The 26,966-nt window shown below is 41.2% G+C and overlaps 1 protein-coding gene across 4 annotated transcripts in view; it reads right to left on the bottom strand.

The window, feature by feature from the left end:
• The window catches only part of raraa (retinoic acid receptor, alpha a), a 167,529-nt gene that overhangs the window by 122,775 nt on the left and 17,788 nt on the right, over window positions 1–26,966 (bottom strand). The window contains exon 2 of one of the 4 annotated variants that reach the window (XM_061705661.1): window positions 5,940–6,067. The exons of the other annotated variants lie outside the window; for them this stretch is intronic. The gene's annotated coding sequence lies outside the window, so the exon portion shown is untranslated. The remainder of the gene's footprint in view (window positions 1–5,939; window positions 6,068–26,966) is intronic. 4 annotated transcript variants of the gene reach the window in all.

Raw genomic sequence — 26,966 nt, 5'->3', positions numbered from 1 at the left:
GTCTTCGAAAACTCATAAATAGCACGCGAAATGTATCTCTGTTTTTGGCTCACAAGGAGCCTACTGAATTTCATTGGATGTTTTTATGTTCAAACAACATGCTGCAATTGAAACTTCCAACCATCTAGTCATTATCTCCATTCTGTGTGCCTATCCAGAGATACAGTTTTCCTCCACTCAATGGTCAGCTGCTATTTTCAACGTGTTTAGTCTGCGGGGGAGTTTGAAATCCACATCCATGCTGTTGTGGCATGACTCGGGCAAAGTGACCTGCGACCAAAATAATTCCCTTGTGATTGAGCACTTCCACAACAACGGCGCACCTTAGATCTCGTCGGGACCGAAAGGGTGCGTCAATATTTCTCCAGAAACCCCCCCTCGGCGTCTCAAGGCTCCTTAACAAAACAGTTGTTCGCTCACAGTGGTGCCAAGCCTAATCACTTCCTTCAGCACCAGGTGGTTCTCATTGACGAAGGCCCAAGTTCTCGACGCGGCGGGACGCTCGGCTGGAGGAAATTGGCTCGTCTACACGGCGGCCCGTTGCCCCCTTTTTTTTTCCCGGGGATCTGCGGGCCGCCGATGCTGCTGCGCAGAAACAGCTGCGACCACGCGTGTCGCACCCGTCCAAAGAAACAATTACAAGCACCTTTTTCCTATTACGCCCCACCATTAAGCGCCATTGCGCGGAATTAGATGCAGTCTATGGAATAAGTGCAATCTAATTCACGGCCTCTTTCCATGGGCCACTGCAGTGGCTGTGCTAATGAAGAGGATGAAAGAGAAGTGTTAATCAGACTGAGCATCTCATCTGTGGAAAGAAGGAGTGGAGGAGAGACCTCAAAGTGGCTCCTAAGGGATGTTTGCGAGTGTGCAGGGGGAGGTGTAAAGGATTGAGAGCATATTTGTCTGTTGCGCTATTATCTTGTTAAATGAACAGTAGCTCTGTAAACTGAGCTGTCAGTTAAACAAAATCTAAATAAAACAAGCATTAATGTGTGTCCCTGGGCCCTGCCTCTAATAATTGCTCGGCAACCGCTCGGCGGGGGCAATCCCTCCCAGGCTCGTCCGTTTTGGAATACCAGCGCTAACGAGGAGGGTCTGATTAGATTTAAATGTCAAGAGAGATAGGACAATACAGTTATCTTCCAAATTATGGCCCATTAAAGGACCCAGGCAGTGCACCTCCCTCCTCGACTAACTAATCACCAACTCCATTTATCATCTGTCGACAGGCCCATCATTTTGGAGGGCATCGTCCCTTGTTTCTGTATCCTATCAAGGAGTGCCTTTATCGTGTGATCGGCGTATGCTCACGCGACACCATCCTGCATCATTTAGCGTCCGTTCTCCATTCAAGATGTGTTGTGAGAGAAGGAAGGGAAGTGTTTTTGGCATCTCATCTTCCGGTCGGCCAATTTACAAATGACACTAAAAAAGGTTGGGGACTGCAGCGCTGAAAAATATCAACGTCGTCATTGATTGATTGACTTTGACTCGACATAATAGTCGACTACAAACTCTGGAGTCGTTCAACCCGTATCGCATAGTTGACTTTTGTGTCGAAAACGAGCTCTTCCCAATCCCCCCCGACCGACGACGAGTATGGATGGCATCCATCTTTTGCCTCAAATCACCCAGGATAGTGAAAATCGATATGGATTGGATGGATGGATAGAATGCCAGACTATGAGTCCACCTCCAGACAAGTTAACTAACTGGTTATTCAACTGTCTATGTAAACTACAAAAGAACCGGTTATATTTTCATCGTCATTTGTAGGTGAATTAGCAGGATAGGTTTTTAAATAACTAAGCACCAAAAGTTTGCGGTCACTTAGACATGTCCTTATTTTTGAACAAAACGTTTTTTTTTCCAATGAAGATAGCATCAAATTGTTTTTTCATTGATGAACCTGTACCTTTGAACAGAGTACATAACTACAAGCTCTTTAAAGTGTTGTTAGCAGGTTTACGCAAAAGCTGTTTTCATGAACCAACTATGTGAATACAAAGCTGGCTATGTTTTTCATGTTGGTCAATGAGTTACCAGCTAAATATCTGCTTATGTTATGGTTGCCATTTGTTGGTCCACAGGTTACCTAAACTTGATCTAAGCAATCCTTTTTCAACCAAATACATTAAGAAACCTAAAATACTTATGACTACCTATTTCAAGGTGGCTGCCTACTTGCTTACTTATGCTTGCGTTGTTCTCCACAAAACCATTTTCTGCACTTCCATCTTTCCGTGTGTTTTCATGAGGGTGTTTCACGTAAACCCCGATCCTTTGTCTTTACTCTGCTTTCTCTTTGTTCTTTCGTCTTTACACAACGCACACCTACATCAAAGAGCAAAATGCACAAAGTTCTGACTTGATTGCTCCAACAGGGTTTTAATGCACACGAGGCATTTAAGATGCATTACAGTCTCCCCCAAACAATTACTTATTATGGATCGCACAGTAAATAGCTACCGAGTAGTCTGGGAAAGCGTTTCCTTACATAAAGACATTGTCTAATCAATAAAAAGCCATGCTAAATTCCATTAGCAGGAGCCATTGTTTTGGTAAAAGGGTTTCAATAATCTCTTTTCAAGACCAGACTCAGACTACTAAAGTTAATAAACTGCCTGAAAGTGCTTGAATATCAGAGGCATGAAAAGGTTAACTACGCCTAAAGTAAAGCATATGCCGAGTTTGAGCATATTCCAACTCACAGAATTGTACAGTAATTGCACAAACACGTTATGTTGCAACCAGGCCCTCACAGGAGCTCACTGGGAGCCTCAAGCAGGCACGCAGCAAAGCTTTACACGCAGATGTAGGAAGTCTTGAAAGGAAAACAAAAAATGGGAGGACTGAAAAGCGATGGTCAGCCAGCGAGAAAAGGAGGAGCCCGTAATGTCATTTCTCTCTCTGTCAGCTCCCTGCTCCCCCCCGTTTTCTCCCTCTTCCCAACTCCCCCCCCCCCCCCCCCCCATCACCCCCGTGAGATGTGGCTGCTTCATGGGGACAATTACCAACTGACACTTCATCATGGGTTGCGCGACAGGCGCTGACGGCCCTCGTCCAAACAAATGATGCTGGGGTCGAGGTTGCGGGCCTGCCTCTGAGTCTGCCTTGCCTCAAAGCCCCGGAGCACGGCCCTGCACTGCATTAGCACGCTACGCTACGCGCGCACACACACACACAAATGTACATTAAATGAGACTTCTTTAAAAAAAAAACACACACATTTATCAGCATACAGTTGGGGGGGAGCAAGGTTTGCTCGGCGCTCAGGGTGCTGCGGTGCCGTCAATTCCCATCCTCCTCCACCCAGCGAGATTACACATTTAAATGTAATCACATGATGGGGTTAAAAAAGCCAACAAGGTGAAATGGCAATCAATCAGCGCTGCAACAAATGCATGAATCAATTTGCCTTGACATCCCTCTCCCCAGGCAGAAGATCCATTCAGCCATTCGCCTTGGATGAAGTGTCATCACCTTTCCACTCATACTGCGTCAATTGCTAATTGTCAAAAGTGGAATATTGCAGCTGAGTGGTAAACATGATATATATAAAAAAATTAAACATAAAAAAATAAAAAAATAAAAACCCACACAACTGTAGCAAGCACTCAGATTCGTAAAGGCCAGCGGGTCTGGTGATCTACTTCTCTTCTTCCAACACTATCACAGAATACTACAAATACAGCATAAAGTAAAACAGCTTAATATCACTTCAAACTCATCTTATATTACCCTTTAAAAAAAATGCACCGGATGTGCGCATGTACATGGGACAGATTTTCCAGCATTTTCACTAACAACCCAGGCTAAAATTTGCTCCTCCCTGACATACAAAATTCCTCCTTCAGTTGGGATGTATCACTTTGACGTACATTCTTGACACCAATGACTACTTGCCTATTTAGCCAAGGTTTTGGCGCCATCTTGTGGAATCTTAAGCGTGTACGTTCCATATAAAAAAAATATTCATAATCAGGGAGGTTCACTGTACATGAAATGATAGTGTAACAACTAGATAAATTTGCTGGTTGCTGTAAATGGATGAGTGGAGGCAGTACACACATTTATAAAAGAGAGAAGTGCATGGTCAGAGTACTAACACCTGTGGCATTTTTTCTGTAATACCCATGGAGCTACTACACCTCTAACTAACAAATTTAACAAATCCAAGAGCCACCTGTTCCCTGTTGGCTTGCCGGGGCACTTTCATTCGTCTTTTCCCATTATTATGCGATGTTCTCTGTTCTTATTATCACATTCTTTTCGTCCATGTAACTGATGTTTTCCCAGTTGGCCGACCCCCGTTGATAAATCTGTTTATGTGTCTACAAATCCCTGCGCAAGCCACTGTCTAAGATAAATAAAAGAGCTGAGAGGTATCGGGGTGGGAGGGTAAAAATGAAGGGCAGGCGAGGAAGGGGTGAAAAAACAGAGCCATGCGTCATGTTGGAGGGGCCCTTGAGAATGCTTTCAATCTTTCTGCCAATATTCAAGCGTGCGGACCTGTGTATGCTATCATTAAAAAGCGGACACATCCCTGTTTATTCATCATAAGGACAGGTCCTTGTAAACAAGTAGGGTGTAGTGTGAACGTGTGTGTGGAGTGTCTTTGAAAATGGATGGCCGTTGAACAGTAATGTTGGGAACCAGTGATGGAGTTAGCTAACCGGATGCCTCGTTATTAATGCTTGCACCTGTCATTGTATTTAAGTTAGGAAACAAGGCGAGACAAAGCTGGAAGATATGTACACAGAATGCAGTGCTCCTTCTGGTGTGCGTGACCTAGCCACTGGGGGCAGTATAATGCAGGCATGCAGACACAAACAAAGAAGAGTTTCACAACTACTATGACTGAATAAGCTGCAGTAATATTATATGCCTGTGAGTATTGCCGTGTTGTCCAAATGTCTAAATGTGTTGATGCACCATTTGTGTCCAAATATCAATCGCTTAAAGTTTTATAATACCATGACTATCGATGCTATTTGTTAGACCATCTATGGCTTTCTGCATTGTGCGTTAGCATTCAGCTAGGGGAAGACAAAGTTGTGTGGTTGTTTTAAATTAACGTGTAATTGTCTTTGTTTTTTTTATGTTTAGTTTGACAGTAAACCTCAACTGGGAGTGAAAAACATCTTATATTTGGAAAATCTGTCAAACTGGTGTTTGTTGTGAAGTGAGTTGTATTGTATTCATTGCCACCAAACATCGCTCGTATCTCTGTTGCCTGCATGTCAAAGCAAAAAAAATAACAGAATTATTTAAAAAAATTAATTTTAAATGTTTTTAAAAATCAACAAAACAGCGGCTGGTATTTAGCAAAAAAAAACAAAACAGTTCATTCCCCCCTGCTGGGCAAAATAATGCAATAAAGTCTCAGTTATTGCATAATAGGAGAACCTGTCATGCATGGTCACACAATATGATGATACTATATTGACATTGTATCTCAAAACACCAGCATCAACTGTCAATATAAAGGTATTCTCATTCTTGTGCTATCAACATTGCAAAATGACCAATGACAACAAGTTTTATTATGATGTGCTTTACATTTTCCCGCAAGGTGTCCATCAAAGATTTTCTTGCACGTTTATCCTGATCAGGGTCGCAGGGTCAAGCCTATCCCAGCGGACTTTAGGCGAGAGGCGGGGTACACCCTGGACTGGCTGCCAGACCATCACAAGGCACATACTGTACAGACAAACAAGCACTCACATTCACGCCATGGAAATCTTTGACTTCAATGAACCTAAACGTGCATGTTTTTGGAATGTGGGAGGAAAAAAACTCCTGAAAGCACAGAGAACATGCTAATTCAGTTACTACACAGCTGCTTATTATTTCAACCACAAGTACAACTGAGGGCCACTTCCTGTATGCCAGGTGGGCCAAAGAAGAACAGGTGAGAGAGAGTGTCTGCATACATCAATGCCATGTGACCCACAGAGAAACAATCAAACAGCAATTGCAGGAGGTCCACGCTTGACATCTAGGATTCATGTGGTAGTCGACGTTGACCTGCCAGGGTCACTGGTGGCAGAGGAGCTCATTCCTGCACACACACATAGCCCCATAATCCATGTAACTAGACACTAGCAAAACAGTGATGCACGCACGCACACACACACACACACACACACACACACATATATATCAGTCACTCAGTAGATAGGAAGACAGAGTAGCATCCCACAGGTTGGACCACATAGGTGGGCTGACATGCTGGAAAAAAGACAAATGTCTTCAGTGTGTGGTGTCAGGGTGAAAGGCAGCAGGAACTACTACACAGTGAAGCCCCATCGAATCACCATTCACAAATTTCTTTGGAGAACATAACTGACAAATGTTCACTGAAAAACGCCGAACGCCCTGCATTGACCACCGGCCTGACAGCGAACAGCGGCGTGATGGAAGATTCAAGTAGAGGTCCGACAGGCAGGCAAGGCTCCTTGGGTGTCGGAAAAAAACAAAGGTGGTAAACTTCTCAAGATGATACAGAGAAAGGTCTGGATCGCTATTGGCAGGAATGACATCCAAACTAAAGATAAAACGTAATCTGGGATAGACTGCGTATTTTTTAAATTAGAGTACAGTGGTGCTTTGAGATGAGTTAAATTTGTTCCGAGACCATGCTCGTTACTCAAAACATTCATATCTTAAATCATCTTTCTCCATTGAAATGAATGGAAATGCCATTAATCTGTTCCAGCCTCCCCTTAAAAAAAAATATTGTATTTTTTTTAATGAGAAAAAACACTAATATTGTACTTCATAAAAACACAGTAATGACAATTAAATAGAATGAAAACAATCCATTAGTTTTGGTCACAATTTTTGCTTCAATTAAATAGACATTGTGCTGCTCCTGCTGCCCGCCTTAGCCACCTGGAGACAGTATAATATATCCATCCATTTATTTTTCTCTGCCGCTTATCCTCACTAAGGTCACGGACGTGCTGGCGCCAATCTCAGCTGACTGTGGGCGAGAGGTGGGGTACACCCTGAACTGGTCGCCAGCCCATCGTAGGGCACACTATAATATAGACATACGGATATACATGTGTTTCTTCCCCATTCTGTTCAAATATCCGTCGCTTAAAGGGTTATAACGCCACCAAATAGATGCTACATGCTAGTCGTTAGCCCGACGATGGTCTTTTCCATTATGTGTTTGCCTTAGCATTAAGATAGCGGAATTAAAGGCTGAGCTATGTGGTTGTTTTAAATACACGGTGTGTAATTCTCATGGTTTTCTATTTAGTTTGACAGTAAACATGAACTGGAGTGGCAATACACAGCTTGAAGTGTCTTTTTTTGAAGAATTGTTCACTAATTCTATCTGCCAAACTGCTTGTTGTGAGGCTTATGGGAAAGTAGTAATTGGTACCTTTATGGGTTGCAAAGCAGCGACATACTGTACAAGCCAGCGTCCAAGCACTGTTTTTGTTTTGGCTTTTTTTTTGTTTTAAATCATCTTTAAGTCATCGGTAATGCTCTAAAAGGGGCTTGAAAGGGTGTTTTGGGATCATAGTTTGGGGTATATTTAGAGATTAAATTGCTAATACAGGTAGTGCTAAACATTTTTAGGGGGGCGTCCATTACTCGTCGATTTTCTGTAACCCCCAGAAATATCAAGGGTTCACTGTAAGTATTTTATATTATGCAGGTACGTGTATTTTTCTGTTGACATTTTGTCCACTGTATAGCTTTAAAAGCAAGCTCCTGCTCAACCAGTGTCCCGTGTTCACCTACCACTCAGCAACAGGAGGCTACTTTAAACTCTGCCTCTGACAGCTTTGTGGTAATAATAGAGTGCAGGCCCCTGCTAGTGCAAGTGGCATGCTCAGTCAAGTGAGACTTTGTCTGAGAGAACCCACATCCACACGCACTTAAAGGCAGCTAGCTTCCCCTCTAATGAGACCACAGGGAGAGTGCAGAGCAGGAGGCAGGGACACAAAAATTGAGGGGAGAGAGGATGGGACAGTAGAAGAAAGGACAGTGTCGAGTAGAGGAATACAAATATTTGGGAAAAAGACAAGAAACCCAAACCTTCGAGTTTTGGGATTGGAGGAGTTTGAAACGTTACTTAAAACACAGACTTTGCAGTTAGCAAAGGCAACAGTTTAATACTTGATTATTTCTATTACTATGGGAATATTTTTTCCAAATCTGAACAAATCAGAAGTTTCCACTGTCAGAAGGTTGAGCTGCACCTTTATAATATAGTTTAGCAATGTTCAATGCTACTGTGTTATCCAATACAAGACCATTAAGGCCTTGGGGGCGCATACTAAATCTGACATATGAGCAAAAAGAGATGAGAGCACTGAGAACAAGGCAGACAAATCCAGTAAATTATAAAGTCAACAGAAGCGCACGCCCCCGGGGATGGGAGATAAAGAGTAGATTGGGCACACCATCTTAGGGTAACTGGAGAAGGAGGGTGATAAAAGCTTTGACAGTGGAAAGTGATATAAACCACAGGACTAGAGCCCTTAGTTCCCTTTCAATGTGAATGATGAAGAACATGTTCACAATTCAATACTTCCACCTTAACTACAGTATTTGGTAAGAAACACAACCACCCAATTCACAGTGACTCCTAATCAGCGTGCCTATTGTTAACAGTCCCTAGTGCATTTTCCTCATCAGCCTTTAAAACCACACCAATGTGTGTCAAACACTCAGGGATTTGGATTACAATGAATGCATCTTCTTGATCAGGAGTGAGCCTTTCCTCTATGTTACTGTTTTTCGCACTAGGGATAATGGATATGGATTTGGAATGGGATATCACTTAAAATCAAATGTGAGTCAAGGCAGGTGAGCGAATACTTTTAGCAGTATAGTGTATGCTTGAAGATAATTGCTGAAAAACCCTGCAAAGACCGACAACTATGTAAAACTCAGTTGTGGAGGTATAGAATTCAACTGTTTTTCACCGTTCCAGTCTTGATTTATTTGGGAGGCCTGTATAAATAGGCACGGTGTGACGCACTTTGGAGTCCAGCATTAGTCGCCCCTTCCAAACGATATAAAAACTAGAGAGCCTTCATTCGCATAAGCAGTTATGGAATGCAATTCCGACCTGTAGTTAGCTAGCTTGCTATTACCTACAACCCGAAAATGCATCTTCCCTTCGGACAGTCCGTTGGCGTAGCTGCTTTAGAGCGCCTTTTTGTCAGCCAAGAGTGCACGCACATGACAGTGAGAAAGGCAGAAGTGCCAGGAGGGGAAAATGAGAAGACCTCGCGCTGCGACTATCTGGTGGCGTATAGTAAAGCCAAAGGAGACTTCCAGCGTATGTATTTTCACAGCACAAACATGTTGCTTTGTGTAGGCATAAGAAAGATTCTGGACGAAGTAGCATCCATTTTTTTCCTGGTCATAGGAGTAGTATTTGATGGACAGTTGAGCGGGGCGTCGTTTCTTCTTTTAGTGTTTGAAAGTGGGAAGAACGGCTTGATTTTTTAAAAGGTTTGATATACTTTTTGTTTTTTTTAAATCATTGAAATTTGGCAAGTTTGTTAACAACACTCTTTTCTGTGATGTGTCAAATTTACAAGGCATATACACCAAAACCAACCAAGTGTGAACACAACCCAAGTGGATCAACAATAATATATAGTGGGAAGAGAATGGCTTTCTACTGGATGAGTTCAGTTACTGCATGGCTGCTCGCTGCATGACTCCTTGCATGGCTGTCCACAAGCCGCAGTTAATCCTCGTACACCCAGAGGAAGGCCTCAAGATCATCCCACGGGGAAGCTGAGGGACAAAATGGGCAGTGAATGACTGCGGCAGACTCTTCCATCCTTCCTCTGGGTGTGGAGAAGCTCTGGTGTTGCTGTTGGACGGTGACCTTGCTGACCAGCTGCATGGTCTCCTAGATCCGTCGGCAACCTAACCCACACACTGAATCCCTCTTTACATTGGCACACTGAAAGTTGGGTGGAGGCTCTATTCGTGTATCGTTGCGGTTGAGACAGGGACAACTCGTTCTAGATCAAATTAGGAGGAATATTTGGATGTTGTTTTCCATTTCTTTTGCTCTTACTCTTTTGCCTCACCCGAATTATTAGGTGGCCCACTTCAGCAGTTTGACATTATTGAAAGATGATAACGTTTATGATTCAAAGCCCATATCCAGAGGAGATTTGCTCATTTTGTTTGCATTTCAGACACATTTTGCAGACAAGGAAGGGCCCTTCATCAATGTATAGACACTAGTGACTACTGTAGTTTATGTCCGTTCTCTCCCTCTCCCCTCAGGGATTCCCCGGGGTTGTCCTGAGCACATGTGTTTTGGTTTACCTAGAACGGAGCCCTATCTCAACCCAGGCCCAGAGTAGAATGCAGCCTTTGTCAGTGGCACCATTAATCAAGTGTCCTTTAACAAAAACAGAAAACCAGATGAGAGACAAAGGGAAGAGACATAGGGGGTGGGCTCTTATTTAGGTGGAGGGAGGAAGAAGGAAGAGAAGAATGAGGAAGAAGAGGGATGCTTGACCCAGATAGAGGCCTTTAATACATCAAGCAGTAACAATAATAAGCAAAGTTTTCACATGGCATGACACATTAATCTGGGAAGAGACGGGAGTCTTTTCTTTTTCTGTTTTACAGTAATTATGAAAAAGCTCTGGAGAAACGGGTTTTAGGTTTAGGTTCTGCATTGCTCATGAGTGCTCATGGTGCAAAAGGATCTCAGTGGCTGTTTAGATTAATTAAGGAATCAGTCTCTGTAGAGACTGTCAAAATGCCAATATAAATTGCCACATAGCCAACTATTTTGCAAGTCGTCAAGGCAGGATATTAGGTAAAGTTTTCCACTAGCCATAGTTTCGCCTCGGATAAACTTCTTAAACTACGACGCAGCCATTGTGCCTGTGTCTTTTCAATTTTGTTTACAAAACGACAGTTTTGGCTCCTGAAAAGGCATTTGACAATGCATCTCAAAGTGGAACTCAGGTTACCGGTTATATGTAAATGTGGAAAACGGTGGGGTGGACCTGTGCCTAAGTAATTGTGCTCAGTGTAGTCTTGCGTGAGTACGTCACAGTCAAAACAGTAAAGCAAAGTGTACTAGTGTTTCATGGCATCGCTACTGTTATTTAAGTATTCTATCGACATATCACATATGCAAAGGGCATTCAAAAGGCGGTTTCAGATAAGACCAAGTAGGAGATGTAGATGGTATGTACACATGCGAAGTGTTTCTTTACAAGACAGGTGCCAAACGGCCACCGTTTTCCTTTGACTTCTGTTCAAAACTATCCCATTAAAAATGCTAACCAAATAAAGGGACGATTATGTAATATGATAGGGCGTTCATCATCAATCCCACAAAGTGTATTAGGAAAGGGATAAGAAGTGTAACATCTAGTCTGTAAACAAATACAGTGCAGCTCAGCTTCTGGCTAGCAGTCGTCATGGCTAGTGATTTGCTTATTTTATTTTTTAAACTAGCACTTTACAGACCAAACTTTTTTTTATAAAAAAATTTAAGCTGTTGATGTTTCATTGTAAATGTCATAAGAATGTTCCAGTTTACACAAAACATGGGCAGTTTGTTTTGCATTTTCTTTCCTTCCTTTACCCAATGTGAACTGAACCGTAACCTTAATCGCACTTACTGAGCTGCGATTTTTGGTGTAGTGTAGCATTTACATTTATGTGGTTTTACCGTTATAAGCGGTCCCCTGCGAGTAACCATGACTATGACTTGCACCACGACTAAAAGAGGTGTGCGCTGTTTTACAAAGTGATACTGCCAACTACGCAATTGTGATGATTTTTATGCTGACTGTGTCCAAAAAAGATGGTAATGGTGTTAGGGGAAAAAGGCATTAAGAAAGTACTGTATGCAGATGCCCAGAGGCTTAGCATGTGTTGCCAGTGTCCGGGGGCAAGTCAAACATTTGACTTTCGACCCCAGTGGTGATGCCAACTTGCATGCATGTTATATCATTAAGCAGACAAGGTCTATATTCCTGAATATACGTCACCCGTATTTTACACACAGCACACAAGCTGAGCTACAGGATGCGAAGGAGCCCTCGGAGACTCTTTGCAAGGTGCCAATCGATGGGCAATGAGTGTGGACAAGGAGGGCTCAGGATTGATTGGGGGGGCCATTATTGAGATGGGCCTACTGGGACCAGATAAAGGAAGTGCGTGTGTGTGTGTGTGCGCTGACGAGTGTTCATCTAGGGCACTTGATGCTGTCTTCTATACCTCATTTGGTGGGAGGTTTTACTTGATGCGAGTGAGTGTTTACCACACAGTAATAACAAAGACACGCAGGGATATACAGTATACTGTGCACATGGAAGCTAATGCTCTCCCAGGGGAAACAGGTGCCACATCCTCATATGATTCTGTCTGTAGAACTTGCTTTTGTTGTCAATATCTGTTTTAGTTTATTAAAAAATTCTAGTCTTGTTTATAATTGTGTTTTTTGGTCCAATTGACAGCATGAGGTCCGCTCTGCTTGCAAGTTATAAGAACACACGTGACATAAAACAATCTTGACTCTGCAGTGCTGTGCTCTTTTATGGCGGATATCAAATATACTTGCACAAATTGTCTGGTGGTAACATAACCAACCCACTTCCTGTGCTACAGTACATGAGCTTGGTACATATGCCACAGAAAGTGTAAACAGACAAATACATTCGTTGAATTGTTACTATTCAGGGCAGCACAGTGACCAAGTGGTTAGCACGTCTGCATCAAGGTTCAAATCTCGGTTTCGACATATCTTTGTGGAGTTTGAGTGTTCTACAAACATGCATTTTAGGTTCACTGAACTCTAAATTGTCCATATGCAAGAGTTTCTTTTTTGGTCTCTATGTTGCCTGAATGGCTGAAAACCAGTCCAGGGTGTACCCCACCTCTCGCTCAAGGCTCCAGCCCACCCACAACCCTAATGAGGATAAGCAGTATAGAAAATGGACGGATGGATGGTTACAATTCATGTGTTCTCGGGGCATCGAATCGATCGCAACTGGACTGTTCTGTATGTCTAAAAAGACGTTTTGCCTCTCATCTGAGCAGGCTTCATCAGTTCAAGCAACAAGGCTTAGTTAGGACACACTAGCTGGTGTATGTGTGGAAAACTCCACTATTTATGATCCAACTTAGAGGAATGCCCCAAACCATGTATGGCATTATTCTTTTGGAATGCAAAGAAAAAGGAGAGAGCCGTTAAGCCGCCTGGCCGAGAGACCGTTGTCAGTCCACCAGAGTCGTCGGGTGGAGCATAAACAGTTGAGACTTTTGTATTATGTTTTTAATGAGAAAATTTGCACTCTTTAACATTATACTTTATAAAAAATATATATACAGTAATGACAATGAATTTAACAATTTTTGTCATAATTTCCGGTCACTTTTGAGCCGAGTTCAGTAAACTGAGTCTGCCCAGTGTGCATATGCTCCAAGAGATTATGAGTTTGAGAGTTTTTGTTTGACCAAAGTGAGTTTAGATGCCCTCCACCTTGGATCCTACACTAACATTGTATGAACAGCAAATGAAGGTTAACGTAACTGCAGCAGCGGTACTACTTTGCGGTAGCATGTTTACATCACCCGTAAATAAATTTGCAGCACTGCTAGAGAAGCATGAATGTGAGCAACATTTTACTTTACACTGCATTAGAATGTACACAACAACAGTGTACATTCTTTGAAAACTGGTTGAAGATATTTTGAATGGTACTTTACCACAGGATATTTGTAGTTTATTGTATTTTTACTTATCTTATTAGTTGTATTGTGTTCGCTATATAAAATGGGTTTTATATATATATATATATATATATATATATATATATATATATATATAAATAAAAGTCACAGCACTATTAAAAGTCAAGCAACTGCCTTCAACAGTGTTTTACGAAATCCAACTGAGGTGCCATGTTGGTTCTGGCAAAGTAAAATATTACTGAGGCTGATCAAAAAGAATGCACCCACACATAAACATGCATTGACATACACAGTTTATGGATTCAGCTAACCGTTCCCCATTGGTTTGGAAAACCATAGCAGGCTGTAACAACTATAGGCTGACTGGCCAGTTTGTACGTGGGCTCTCTGTTTCAGCAATCTGGGTTCTCTTTGGCTTTGGCCATGCACCAAGTAAGCGTGCACAATACTCCACTGTGTTTGGCAAGCAGCAAAGAGCAAAGTGCACAGCGAAGACATATGTTGTGCGTATGTCAGGACCTGGATGGTATGTTTGAGTGTATTTTTGTTTTGACGCGATTCCGAGAACGCATGTTATGATCATTGGGCCTCCATGTTGGATTCAGTGGCCTCCCATATGTCCATCGCTAGTTACAGCATGATTACTGAGGGTTTTGCTGCCTCGGCACTGCATTTTGGGACCCTTGGCAGCAGTTTCTACTCCCCCAGGCGGCGATAGAATGGTGTTCTTGGAAACCGATGCGGATCCAGTACACTGGGAGTAAAATATATCAACTGAAATGATCCAGGAAGATGAATGACAAGGGCAAGGAAAGTATAGAGCAGAGAGATGGTGAGGAGCACAGGTATCAAATGTCTCTCGAAGAGCTCCAGAGTTTAAAACATAAAGGAAAAATGTGTCTTAAATGTTTGTGTTTAAATGTCAAGTGGTTATCTACTGTATTATTGTATTCTTATTTGTATTATTTAATGTTTTGTGTGCAGTGCTTTGGTACAGCCGTGGCTGTTGTTAGAGTACTATAAATATAAAGTTGAGTTTTAGTTTTTTAGAATTTTGGATATAAAACTCATAATGGCTGATCAGCATATCAATGCACCTCACAAGAGTCCATCAATTTGTACTTTGTGCTGACAAGAGTGAAGATGCAGACTGCTACATTAGCTTCTTAGCTAGCCACTAGGTGGTCAGCGGTTATATCCAAGAAACTACTACAGTATTTGTTTTAACGTTTTCGTTAGTGTTTGATTAATTAGTTTTGTGAGGTAACAAAGTACAAATACTTCAATATTGTAATTCAGTAGATTGTTCAGGTGTGACTTGACTGTTTCTTTTTGTGTTGACTTTTCACTTGTACTACCCACATTTGAAAACAAATAACTGTCCTTTCTATCCCAAACTCGACGTATGATGACACAACATAAAAAAGATGTAAGGATGGAGTAACGTGAACCAGCGAGCATCAACGACAATGACGCAACAGCTTCGGAGAAGATAACCGCTGTCCGAGGCTACATTCAAATCGTGCTAGCAGTTTGATACTCTACCTTTAGTTAAAACACTACCTGTACAGCTCACCAACGATATGTGAATGTGATAGTAACATTTTGTACTGTGAAACAAATTATTCCAAATATAATTGAGGACTGATTGTGTTCAACTTTGAAGATTCCATTGTACTTCCCTCAGGTTTCCGAAACAGAGCCGAGTCTGGTATTGCAATGGCCAACATGTATGGCAACATGTGGGAGGGAGGAGGAGAGGACTGCACGGCCCAGCCTGCTTGCCCACCACAGGGAGTTTGTTTTTGTTTCTGGCTGCCAAGTTCCTGTCAGGAGGCGCCCCAAAGAGCAACTGCAGACTACTCAGCACTGTCGGCTACACCCTCTCGTCTATACTGTAGAACGGTTGCGCTTTCCTGCGTTGCGTATCGCATGGTGTTTTGTAACAACGGTCCAATCCAAGAAGGTCCAATTATCGATTCCAGATATATCACGCCATGCTTTGAAGCACTCCCCCTTTTGTTTCACGCCATGATTTGGGAGCTCTTCCAAAAATTAGTTATAACAGAGAGTATAATTCCTGCCTGTAAAACGGATTAACACCAATTTCCACTTAAATCGCAAAAAAACATAAAGACATGTCTTTGGGATAAAGCTACACTTTACGAGGCACGTTGTTATGTTGTGGGTATCGTAAAAACTGAGCACCATCATTTAAAAACATATTTAGTCAAGTGCTTGTGGAAAAGAAAAAACAGAACGATTAAATTACTCAATAGTTACCTACCATAATAATATGGAACGAAGGCAGTGATTTCCCGACACTGTGCTGCGGCACATTAGTGTACCGTGAGATCATCAGATGTGCTGCGGGAAATTATCCAATTTCACTTAATTGGGCAGATAATTATTTAGTTGCTACAAATACTGTATATCTTTTCATCCATCTGTCCATCAATCTATGCAGCAACTTATAGTAACAAGCAGAAAAATGAAATGCTCTTTTACGAAACAAGCCCAGATTTCACACTGAGCAAAAACACAACAACAGGGTCGTGACTCACTACCGTGTATAATAGTAGTCCATCCATCCATCCATTTTCTGAGCCGCTTCTCCTCACTAGGGTCGCGGGCGTGCTGGAGCCTATCCTAGCTGTCATTGGGCAGGAGGCGGGCTACACCCTGAACTGGTTGCCAGCCAATCGCAGTATATAATAGTAGTATGGTATATAATTGTTATAAAATTACAGGAGGAGGGAATGCTTTGCAATATTGTATTGTAGCAAAAATACAGTTGTGTTAAGTCACGTGTATAAGAGTTTTACAACACTGACTTGTCTGTGGGGCCATGAAGGTGTCTGAGCATGATTTGTGATTGAATGAGTGAGTCAGGGGTGGCGCGACTTTAAGGAGGAAAAATAATCTTGTCGAGTTGCTATGTGTCTGCGGGATGAAGGCTTGAGTAAAACTCTAGTTGGTGACAAAAAAACGTAACTTTTCACAATTCTCTAAGCAGACGCTACATTATATTGTCTGTCTTCACTGTTACACCTGGGATTAACTGTTCGGTGACAGCTGACGAGAGTCTTTAGGCTGTTTGTCAGCTAGCGTTAGCGGATGGCTTTTCAGATGGGCGTTCATAGCACTTGTGCTTTTGTTAAATTTGAGTAAATTTGGTCTCATTTTTAGGAAAATATTTCCACACGCTTGAGGTACTGCTGCTAGTGTGCTGGACCGACCGTCCATCTGTCGATTTCAGTGAAGCGGAAGGAAGGAGCCATTCATTTACTGTATAGGAATGCATAAGAGCATTTAGTCAGCATGTACAGTATATCTGGCAGTCGATGGATGCGCATGTGTTTTTGTGAGTGTGCAAGTGGAGGAAGGTCAGATGTGGTCACCTAAGGAGTTGTGCGATCCAAGAAGGCGAGAAACAGGAAGCGATAGAGAGAAGAAAATGGGAAGGAGCAAGAGAGAGAAGTGTGGATGGGAAGACAGTGGCTGCAATTGATAGCACAAGGCGGAAGAAAAAACCGGAAGCCATTTATGTTAGCTGATCGACTCTACTTCATTTACAAGCCACATACGCCATTTATATTTCTCAGGAGTAGTAGGATTGCAACATTTTTTTTCATCACGTTACAACATTTTCATCACAATCTTGACTTGGCTCTTGAAAAATTACATTTTACTCATATTACGATTCTGTTCATGTCAAATTGCTGACTTTGTTCATGTATTTCTTTTTCAAAGTAATAGAAAATTTAGTCATCTCATAACATTGATACTTTATTCTTTAAAATGTTGACATTTTTTGTTATATACTAATAATTTAATACATTTAAAATTATATATTTATCCTCATATTATGACTATTCTAGATAACAACAACTACAGGTTTTCCTTTTAAAATTCCAACTTTACTATCGTATCTTCTTTATTCTTGTAGTACTTGTATTTTTCCCTCCTTTTGGGTGTGGCTTTATAATTAATATATAGCATTTACACTTTTTTAAAATAAGATTTAGCTTACCTTATCAAACTCGTTATTTTTCCGCAGCTTTAACCGCCTCTAGTCAACTGGTAGCGTCTAGCAATGTGAAAGCACTACCCTATAAGAGGTCAGTTGCGCAAAACATAAACTGAGCTTGGAGTAGTTAAGCATATCGCCGCATTTGGAGGGTGGGGTACCTGTGACAAATCCAGTTGGTTCGATGGGAATACAGAGCAGTTTTTGCTTAAACTCAAACACCAAGAAAATGCCTTAAATTATCTATTTCAACAAAGGAGATTAGCCTTACAAGTAAGTCTTTGTGATCGGTGGCAGCTATGAATAAAAATACAAATTTGGAATAGAGAGAGAGGGGGGGAAAAAAAGAACAAATCTGGCTTAACAACAAAGTACAAGGCTCTCATTATTCAAATCCGTCCAGTTTTTGGTAGGGTAGCATTAAAAAATGTGAAGTGTGGAAAGGAGGGGGTTAGAGAGAACACAAACACAGGAGTGCCATGCTTGACAACGAGGGAGGCGGTGGGCTGGCGAGGCAGACCGCCATGACCTACAGCACGCAGAGTGTGAATCATTGGAGGCATGTGTTCCACATCAACCGCCGGGGCCACTTCCCAACCCACTTACAAGTCGGGATCTAAATCATGACAGGAAGGAGGGGGGAGACAGGGCAGTGAATGGAAGGGAGGGTTTAGGTGAAGATAAAAATCCAAACCATGCTTTGAGAGTGCCAGATAGTGACAGTGAATTTGAAGCCATCAAAGGACTGTGCATCCCCATGAGAAATCACAAGATAAAAAACTGTGATGACTACATTTAGAGTCTAATGAAACAATTACATGATTTTGAGAGAAAGCGTGATATTTCACAATGAATAGATAAAGAGCAGCCCAAGGGGCAGCACAAAAAAAAAAAAGGGCAATAAGAAGAACTCTTTGCACTCATTCTGTTAGCAATTTAGGAGACTTTGTATGAAGGATCCCCTCTCGGTGTGGTCAGGAAGAAGAACAGGATGGTACGAGGCAACACATGACATGAGGGGGCACAACAGGAAATGAAAAGACAAGTGGGTGAAAGCTCATTGGAACCAGCATCAGTCTAGGGGAATGACGCCATTATTGCATGGCAGAAAAGGAAGATCAATTCTTTAGATACCCCTCATCACTCGTTATTTTGACAAAACAGGATATTGTATCAGTCTTGCCTCAGATTAAAGACCAATAAATCAGTCCAAACATTTATTTGTCGTGATGGAGCCACATGTTCCAATTCTGATGTCACAAATCAAGGACTAAACTTGACATTGGTACAAATAATTTGCCTACCCAATGCTTTATTTGGCAGACAGTTTGTAAAAGTCATTTAAGGAAACTACTATAAGGCTTTCTACTGTCAGCACTAAATTGCCAAGTCTACTTTCACCCTTTAATTTGGCAATATTTACTAGAAAATTAGGGGAAATGTCACAGAGTGTTCTGGATAAACCAGATCATTCAGAGCCACATTAACTTGATCGGCACCAGCTACGAGCTGCGGCTGGGTAGTCGGTGCGGCTAAACACTGTCCCTTCCACGGTGCTGGGCCACTCCTCTAATTCACTAAGTATGTTTATCACGAAAGGAAGGTTAGGAGTAGCTACTCATGCGATAACACCGAGCAAGAAGAGACAACAGGAGAAGATGGCGAAATCATATTAACCCCTAAGCTAACGTGAAATCAAATGGAGTGCAGCGAAAAACCAGAATAGTACAGTACACTTTTAAGAGAGGTCTGGCTGGAACAGCAGTGAGTAATCAACTTTGAACAGCAAATTAGCAGGTAAATTAATAAGTGTCTAGAGAGAAAATAATACAACGGCTACACATCAAGCGCACGTCCGAAAATCACTCAAATGCCAACCAGGAGAAGGCTATAATGTCAAAGGTATATAAGTAAATGAAATACTTATACTATCAACAATGTTATTTATGTTTGTTGACACCATGCAACACAGAGTGAAGATTTTTTTTTTTTTTTAGATCTGCTGTTCTTAAAATTACATTCCGCCTTAGTTTTGTTTTTTGCTGTTAACATTTGAATCAATGTAGCTTTGCTAAGGGACTATATAGCCCAATCAGAAGTATTTCCATTATCATGTAAAAACCCATATCTCAATTTACAGTTGGCCTATACCTTTACTGTAAAGGCAGTCCATTTATACTGTGATATGAATTTCAGGCCTTATCACACAACCTTAGTAGTTATAGCATATTCCTGCTGACTAACAAACAAAAATGTTTCAAACAAAAAGTATAACCTAACAATTTGGCAGTCACACTATGAGAAACAATAATGCTGTTCAAAAGCAAGATGGCGTTTGATACGAACAATAAAAGTGGAGGGGTATCCAATTATGTGGAGTTGACAGGGGCGACAAATTCGGGCTTACCCCGAAAACGTCAATCTTCCTGTATTTGGACGAGGAAATCTCCCCTCAAATCGATTGAAGCTCTAAGCTCTGAGACACGTGAAGAAAGAAGGGGGAAGATGTGAAGAGCTTTGTGGTTCCTTATCCACGTGTTCCAGCTTTAGTGACTCTCCAGTCCTCTCTGGCGTATAGACCAAAAAAATCAAATCAAAATCAAAATCAAAAAATTTAAAAAAGATTGCTCTTTCTGCCTCCTTCGCTCTCACTCTGCCTGAAATTACCCCATCCTTTTTCCAATAGTTCAGACCTTCTCGCTCTCGCCGGCATCATGTGAAAATTGGAGTAAAACAGTCCTTTTGTGTCTCGACAGCCACAGAAGCGCTTATGGCCACAACTCAATTACTGCAATGTGAATCAGGTGGCAGTGGAGAAATCCCCTCGGTCCGATGCACAAATAAGAAACACAGAAGTGCCTTTATAGCAAGACGCAGATAAATCTAGCATGAATGTCGTCATTCCATAATAGCTTCAGAGGTGAATGTAGCCACAATTTGTATTCAAACTATGTTAAAAACAATACATTTGTTAGAACATGTAGAAGTAAGCTAAGAGTACAAAAGTGTGCTTTGAACATATTAGATTTCATGGAACCTACCACGGATTTCATCATGGTCAGACTTGATAGATATCTGTCAGTGTGTTATTGGCATATTGAGACTCCAGAACCTGTCCAATTCTCGCTAGATGTAGAACCAGCACACAGGCTTCCAAAGAACATGATAAATAAAAACCAATACCATTTACAAAATACATTTTTGTACCTCACCAAGAACGTGTCACTATGAAGAAGACAAGCTTCTGAGAAGTGCTGTAATTCCATTACATGGGAAAAAAAATCTCCCCCGAGACCCAAGTTTTCTCTGGGCTAGTTTAAAAGCAGAAAATCGATTTCACAATCTTTTTTTTTTTCTTTTTTTTTTTTACCAACAAAAGAGCAATTGAAAAGCAAAATTATAAATCAAGTCACAGTCATATTCAGTACAGACATTTTCCCCCCCACAAGCTAAACACAGATTCCCTCGATAGATGTTCGAACAGACTAATAATGAGTCATCCATAAATTGTAAAATTTTATATCAATTTTAAATGGCAGAACATATTGAACAAAGTATGTTTGACAGCAGTCTCTTTTCTCAATAGTGTAGCAAAATGCTTTTCAGAAACATTAACTGCCTTGTAAAAAATGGAATGAACAGAAAAGCACTAAGGCCTGAGGCTCTGAGCGAAACCTCTTCACATCTAAATACTCGAGCCAACTCTTACAAAGTACAGCAGACGCTGGCCACCACTGTCAAGGAGTCTATTGCATATCTGAAGCTATACTGTTACTTGGGGTTAAACGACTTGATTTTTTTGTTGTCAACTCTAATTTGATGAAAGTAGAGAGTCGATTAATCGATGACGTTCTTGTTCATCTTTCAGCACATAACCTTTTTTGCACCAAAGACTGCTTTCACGTGAAGACATATTTCAATGGAACAGCATAGAAACAAACAAAATCAAAGCCTGAAAAGGTGATGGCCTTTTTAGCCAGACATTTCGGAGTGTTATAGTCTGGCATGTGTAGCAAAGTGCTTTGCAAATTGGCCAATTGGAAGACGAGATGCCAAAAACGTGATCAGCGATTAGCGTCAAGCATAAAACATCGATGCAGAGTAGTAAGTCGACTAGTCGACTAATAGGTTCAACCCGTAGTTGCTTTTACTCTACTCCTATTACTGTATTTTTATTTTTTCTTCAAAGTTTTGTCTGTGGGCTGACCACCAAACTCACCCCTTCCTTAATATTCCACCACTGTCAATGCAGGGGTTCCTCGGTTTACAATGGTACAGAAATCATGTTTCGGGGTTGCAAACTGTGCGCAATTTGTGCAGCGGCGTAAGAATACGTCGTCACATGGCTCGGGTTTCGCCTCACTTTTTAATTTGTGTTTTACTTTTCAAAGAATGTATTAGAATTATGACTTTACTAATGCGTTAGTGTATGATAAAGATAGAATGTGTTCCAGCTTTTGTACTAATTTGGGTAAAGTCCCATGGAAAAATGGAAAATTGGTCATAGAAAGTACACCTTTTATTTTTACTTTGTTGTGAGTTGTCCAACAGCCTATTTAAGCAGCTAACTAGTTGGGCTTCAATTCATTTACAACTTCTACTAGTTGCTGCCAAGTAGTAAAATCAACTATAGAAATAGGGCATCCAGTTCTGAGACCAATTCAACCAACACTGTTCCAGTTTGTGTTCTTGGAAATGGAACACAGGCAAACAGAACACATGTAGAGCCACTATGGAGATTCAAAATACACTAGCCAGCCAGCTTATTATGGTGTATGATATTGGAAAAAGATATTCTTATACTAGCTTAAAGCACTACAATGTGTCAGCCAATCAAATGACTTGGGCTGGAGTCCTGGAGTCATTTCCTTCCTTCACTCCATGCCCTCACTTCCTGTTTGTGGATCTTAAGTGTGTCTGAGTGGTGGGTTTTACTGAAACACTTGACCAAGGGCAGTCTACTTTAGAGGAAAAGAAAGAATGAAATGAGGTTGACTTTATGCCATCGTGTGTGTGCACGTGCATATGTCGCACAGTGAGTCTCTGCACTATGATTGGAGTGGACAGGAGTGTAGTCGTGGGGAATCACATCTTCATCCATGATGATAGGTGAAAGGAAAGCACCGCAGACATTCACCTTTAATGCACACTTAAGTAGAAAATAGGCCCCCTCACCGCTGGATCCCAGCCAGATATGTCATTCTGCTTTTCAAATGGGACACAATTTACCACATGTGTAGGTCTCAATTGCTGAGGGACCCTCATTCTCGCCAAGTGGAGAACAGCGGTATCTCATGATACTCAATGTCAGGCCCATCACTGGCACCTGAGACTGTGATTTGTGTTACTCAGGAGCGGGTGGTTAAAAGGGTTTGATCGTGGCCGCTTTCACACTCAAGTGAAATCAATCATCAGCTGTGGGACATACAGTTACTCATTGTGACAGCACTAAACCTCCACTGCCAATCAGAGAGAAATGAGGGTTGGTGACCAGGAGTGTACAGGTGTCAGGTTTCTTAGGAATGGCAGCCCTACAGCACGGAAAGTCACAATCTCGCTTTTTTTTTTCCCCCAACTATATGGCTTCAACAAAATCCCCTCAGCAGCCATAAACACACATAATATGAACCTCCCTCATTGTGGCACTGGCACTCAGCATTGGAAACCCCCTTAAGTCACACATGGATCACATGACCTCTCTTGACAGAGGAGGACAAGGATCCCAATGGAAGGATGCAAATTCACACACGCTCCATCCAAACCGCCTTTGTCCTTCAGTCATCCAAACAGAACAATGAGGAGGGTCATGCAATCCCCCAAGTGGGATGGTGCATATCCACACAGGCTTGATAAGAGGAAGAAGCAGATGTCATTTGAGACTGTGATGCTGCAAATTGGGTATGAAGCCATGTTTCTGCATTTCAGATCTAACAGGTATGGTGAGTCATAGAAACTGCGACTGTAAAATGTATAAGAGCATATGTCAATTATTAGTCATTATGAGTCATTTTTACACTGCTGAACCTGGGATTTTTCTGTATTTTCCAGGTCATTGGTACATATAAACAACCCTGAGTCGTTGAGATTATAACCATACTCCTACTCTTATCAATACTAATTATCGGTCCAGTAGTTAAACAGTATTCTTATCTGTACTTTTTTTTTCTTAGAAAAACACAAAAACAAAGATCAGAATTAACAATGCTTTCATTATTTTTATAAATGAACTTGATTGTTGCAGTTATTATACAGTGATTTAGAGAAAAAGAAATGTCTAGAAAAAAATCACTATTATAATGTTAAACATTATATAAACACTTATTTAGTGCATAATTCGTCAGTCGATCCTCTAATGCTGCATAGATGTGGGGTCCACTGAACTCACAGGCATATATTGTTACTCCTCTGTGAAGAACAACTAATACTACTTCATACTGAGAAGCTGAGACCATCTCCATGTATAGCTGTGTCTGTATTATACTTCCCCCAGGTGGCCAAGACGTGCACACCGGAAGGAGCAGCACAATGTCCATTGAGTTGAAGCAAAGAAAACACGGCAAACTGTTTCATTTCTTCACATTTGATTTGTCTCAAGGCACCACTGTATTTTAAATAGTATTTCATAAATGAGTGATGACGAATCAAATTATATGATTGCCGGACACTGTGTCACTGTGTGAATCCCCGTGGAAAAGAAGCTACAGTTATTGAGCTGTGATTTAATGTTTGGTGCATAGCACTGGTTTGTTTTCTGCAGTTTCATTGCATTGAATAACAGAACTCAAGTTGTTGTGTTCCTTCCACCACAGCCAGGAACAATCAGGAAAAGAAAGAACCACAAAGAAAAATCCACATAAACTCTGAAAAGCTTAGTTCGTGGTCATGTTAATCATTCATTACTCCTGAGTGATACTTATTCCTCAGGCCAGCCAGTTAATGTAGATACAAAAGTGTTGACAATAGGTTTAGAAAGGACAGTGCCTCTCCAAATGGTCTTTCATATGCTAATGAGGGGAATGTTTTGGCTTTACAGGGCTGGTTGGAAATGATTTAGAGCATCAATGAAACGCTGGGCCTTTATGTTTGAGCTAGTCGTGGGTGCTCATATATCACCCTGGTCATTCATCAATTAGCATCTCCTAGCCACCTGTCGGACACAACCTAGCACAAAACATTCCTGCCCTTGGGCAGTTGCTATATGACGGTTGTCAGTAGCGGCGCTAGAAAACACACCGACGGATTACATAACCATCCCAAAATATTGTCAAGAGTAGCGAATCTTGCTGATCATTTCTATTAATCTTCACTTCAACAGCAAGTGTGTTTTTTTTAACATGGTTGACCCTGCACGAACAGACAATACATAGCAGTGGAGAATTGATGCTGACCTTGAAGGGGAATCAATGAGTTGACAAAGAGCTATTCAAATGCTTTCAATACATGTCCCTTCGTTGTTTTAGAAACAAATGTGTATGTCTTATTGATGGTTGCTGTGCATCAACAGCGGTGTGGCATTGGGGAAAGGGCAAAGTGGGTACTCGGTCACAAATTTTGGGCTGTTTTAAAAAAAATAAAAAAATTTAAAAAAAAAAAAAAAAAAAAAAAGAAAAAATTCCGGATTTCGTAGTACTAGTGGTGGTGAGTTTCAACATAATAGTTTGGGCTCACTTGAACATGAGCTTGAAGTACAGTGACCTAAAAGGGTAAAAAAAAAACATCTTTAAATGCTCAACACTGTGTATTATTGAAATGTCACAGTAGCCAAAGACATGAGGGCGATAGAAAATTGACAACTCTCAATTAAATTTGTTCCGTGACCATGCTCATAACTTAAAACACTCTTCAAACCTCAAATCATCTTTCCTCATTGCAATGAATGGAAATGCCATTAATCTGACCCATCCACACCACCCAAAAATGTTGTAAGGTGTTTTTAATAAGAAAATTAGCACATTATTGTACTTGATAACAACATACAGTAATAACTTTAAAGAATGAAACTGTTTGTACGTCATGATAATTCAATGGGCATTGTGCTGCTTATTAAGATGTGTGAGCCTTGGCCATCAGGGGGCAGCATCATACTACACGTAGATAAGATTGATGAAACAGAAGACCGTCTCAATTAAGCTGTAATACTATTAGTCATTTTTCGCAGAGGATAGAATATCTGCCTATTCAGCAACATCGATGCTAGTTTCACCAGCCCGTCAATGCCATTTTGCATTTTGTGTTAGGATTAAGCTAGTGGACTTTTGTAAGACAAAGTTAATGTGCTTCCCTTAAATACATACACACAGTTTAGTTGTCTTTGCTTCATGTTTAGTTTTAATGTAAACTTCAACTGTGAGTGGCAAAAAAAAAAAATCTCGAAAAACTCCTAAATTGGGTCAATTGTAAGTCGAGGTACCACTGTATTAATGTGGAAATTTACACAAGTATGTAAAAGGTAAGTATAAAATGTGGAAAAAAAATACAAGTTGTGTATTGATGTTCCACCAGGCTTTATGATCTCAGCGCCTGGAGCCTCCCGAGACAGTGTGTGATGGGAGCAAAGGCAAATAAAACATTTCTCAAAGACTTGAGGAATCTTAACTGCTGCCTGGCCAAGCCATTTTTGGAGATTTGTATGCAAATTTTAACTTTCATGCAAAGCCCCTCCCTGCCACCAGCCAATCTCTTTCACAGCCTCAGCTTCTTTGACAATACCTCAAATCGCACTGTCGCCCCATGATACCCGCCTACTAAAGCCCTGCACGCGTTTTTGTTATTTTAAAATAATACAAAAACGTAGTTGAAGAGATAAGTGGCACAAAAATAAAGGCCTAATCCATCAAACCACAATGTAGGGACAGGGACAAAGTAGATTTGTCAAGGCTCCATTTAGCAGTATTCTTTCATTATTAAAGTAGCACTCTTCATGCAGCTTAGCAGTAAAATGGCTCCATCAGTCTCCAATGGGACATTAAAGTTGAGAAGAGGAAGGGAAAAGAAAGAGCTTGGTTGGAATGCATCCAGGAAACATGACATTGCGATGGTGAGAACAACATTCATACCTGGGATGCACTCGTCAACTCAATAGAGTTGCCCTTGAAAATGACTTTCACTGTCTACTTGTTAAAGTTCTGTCCTCGGGAATTATGAGTAATCTGGCCTTGGCAACGGAACTGCCAGGAGTGGAATTTTGGCTGTTGTTCTTTCATCATTGAAT

This window comes from Phycodurus eques, chromosome 19 (genome assembly GCF_024500275.1).
Source record: "Phycodurus eques isolate BA_2022a chromosome 19, UOR_Pequ_1.1, whole genome shotgun sequence".
Classification (NCBI taxonomy): domain Eukaryota; kingdom Metazoa; phylum Chordata; class Actinopteri; order Syngnathiformes; family Syngnathidae; genus Phycodurus; species Phycodurus eques.
Note: the sequence above shows the minus strand (reverse complement) of the source record. Positions and strands in the feature narration are given on the sequence as shown.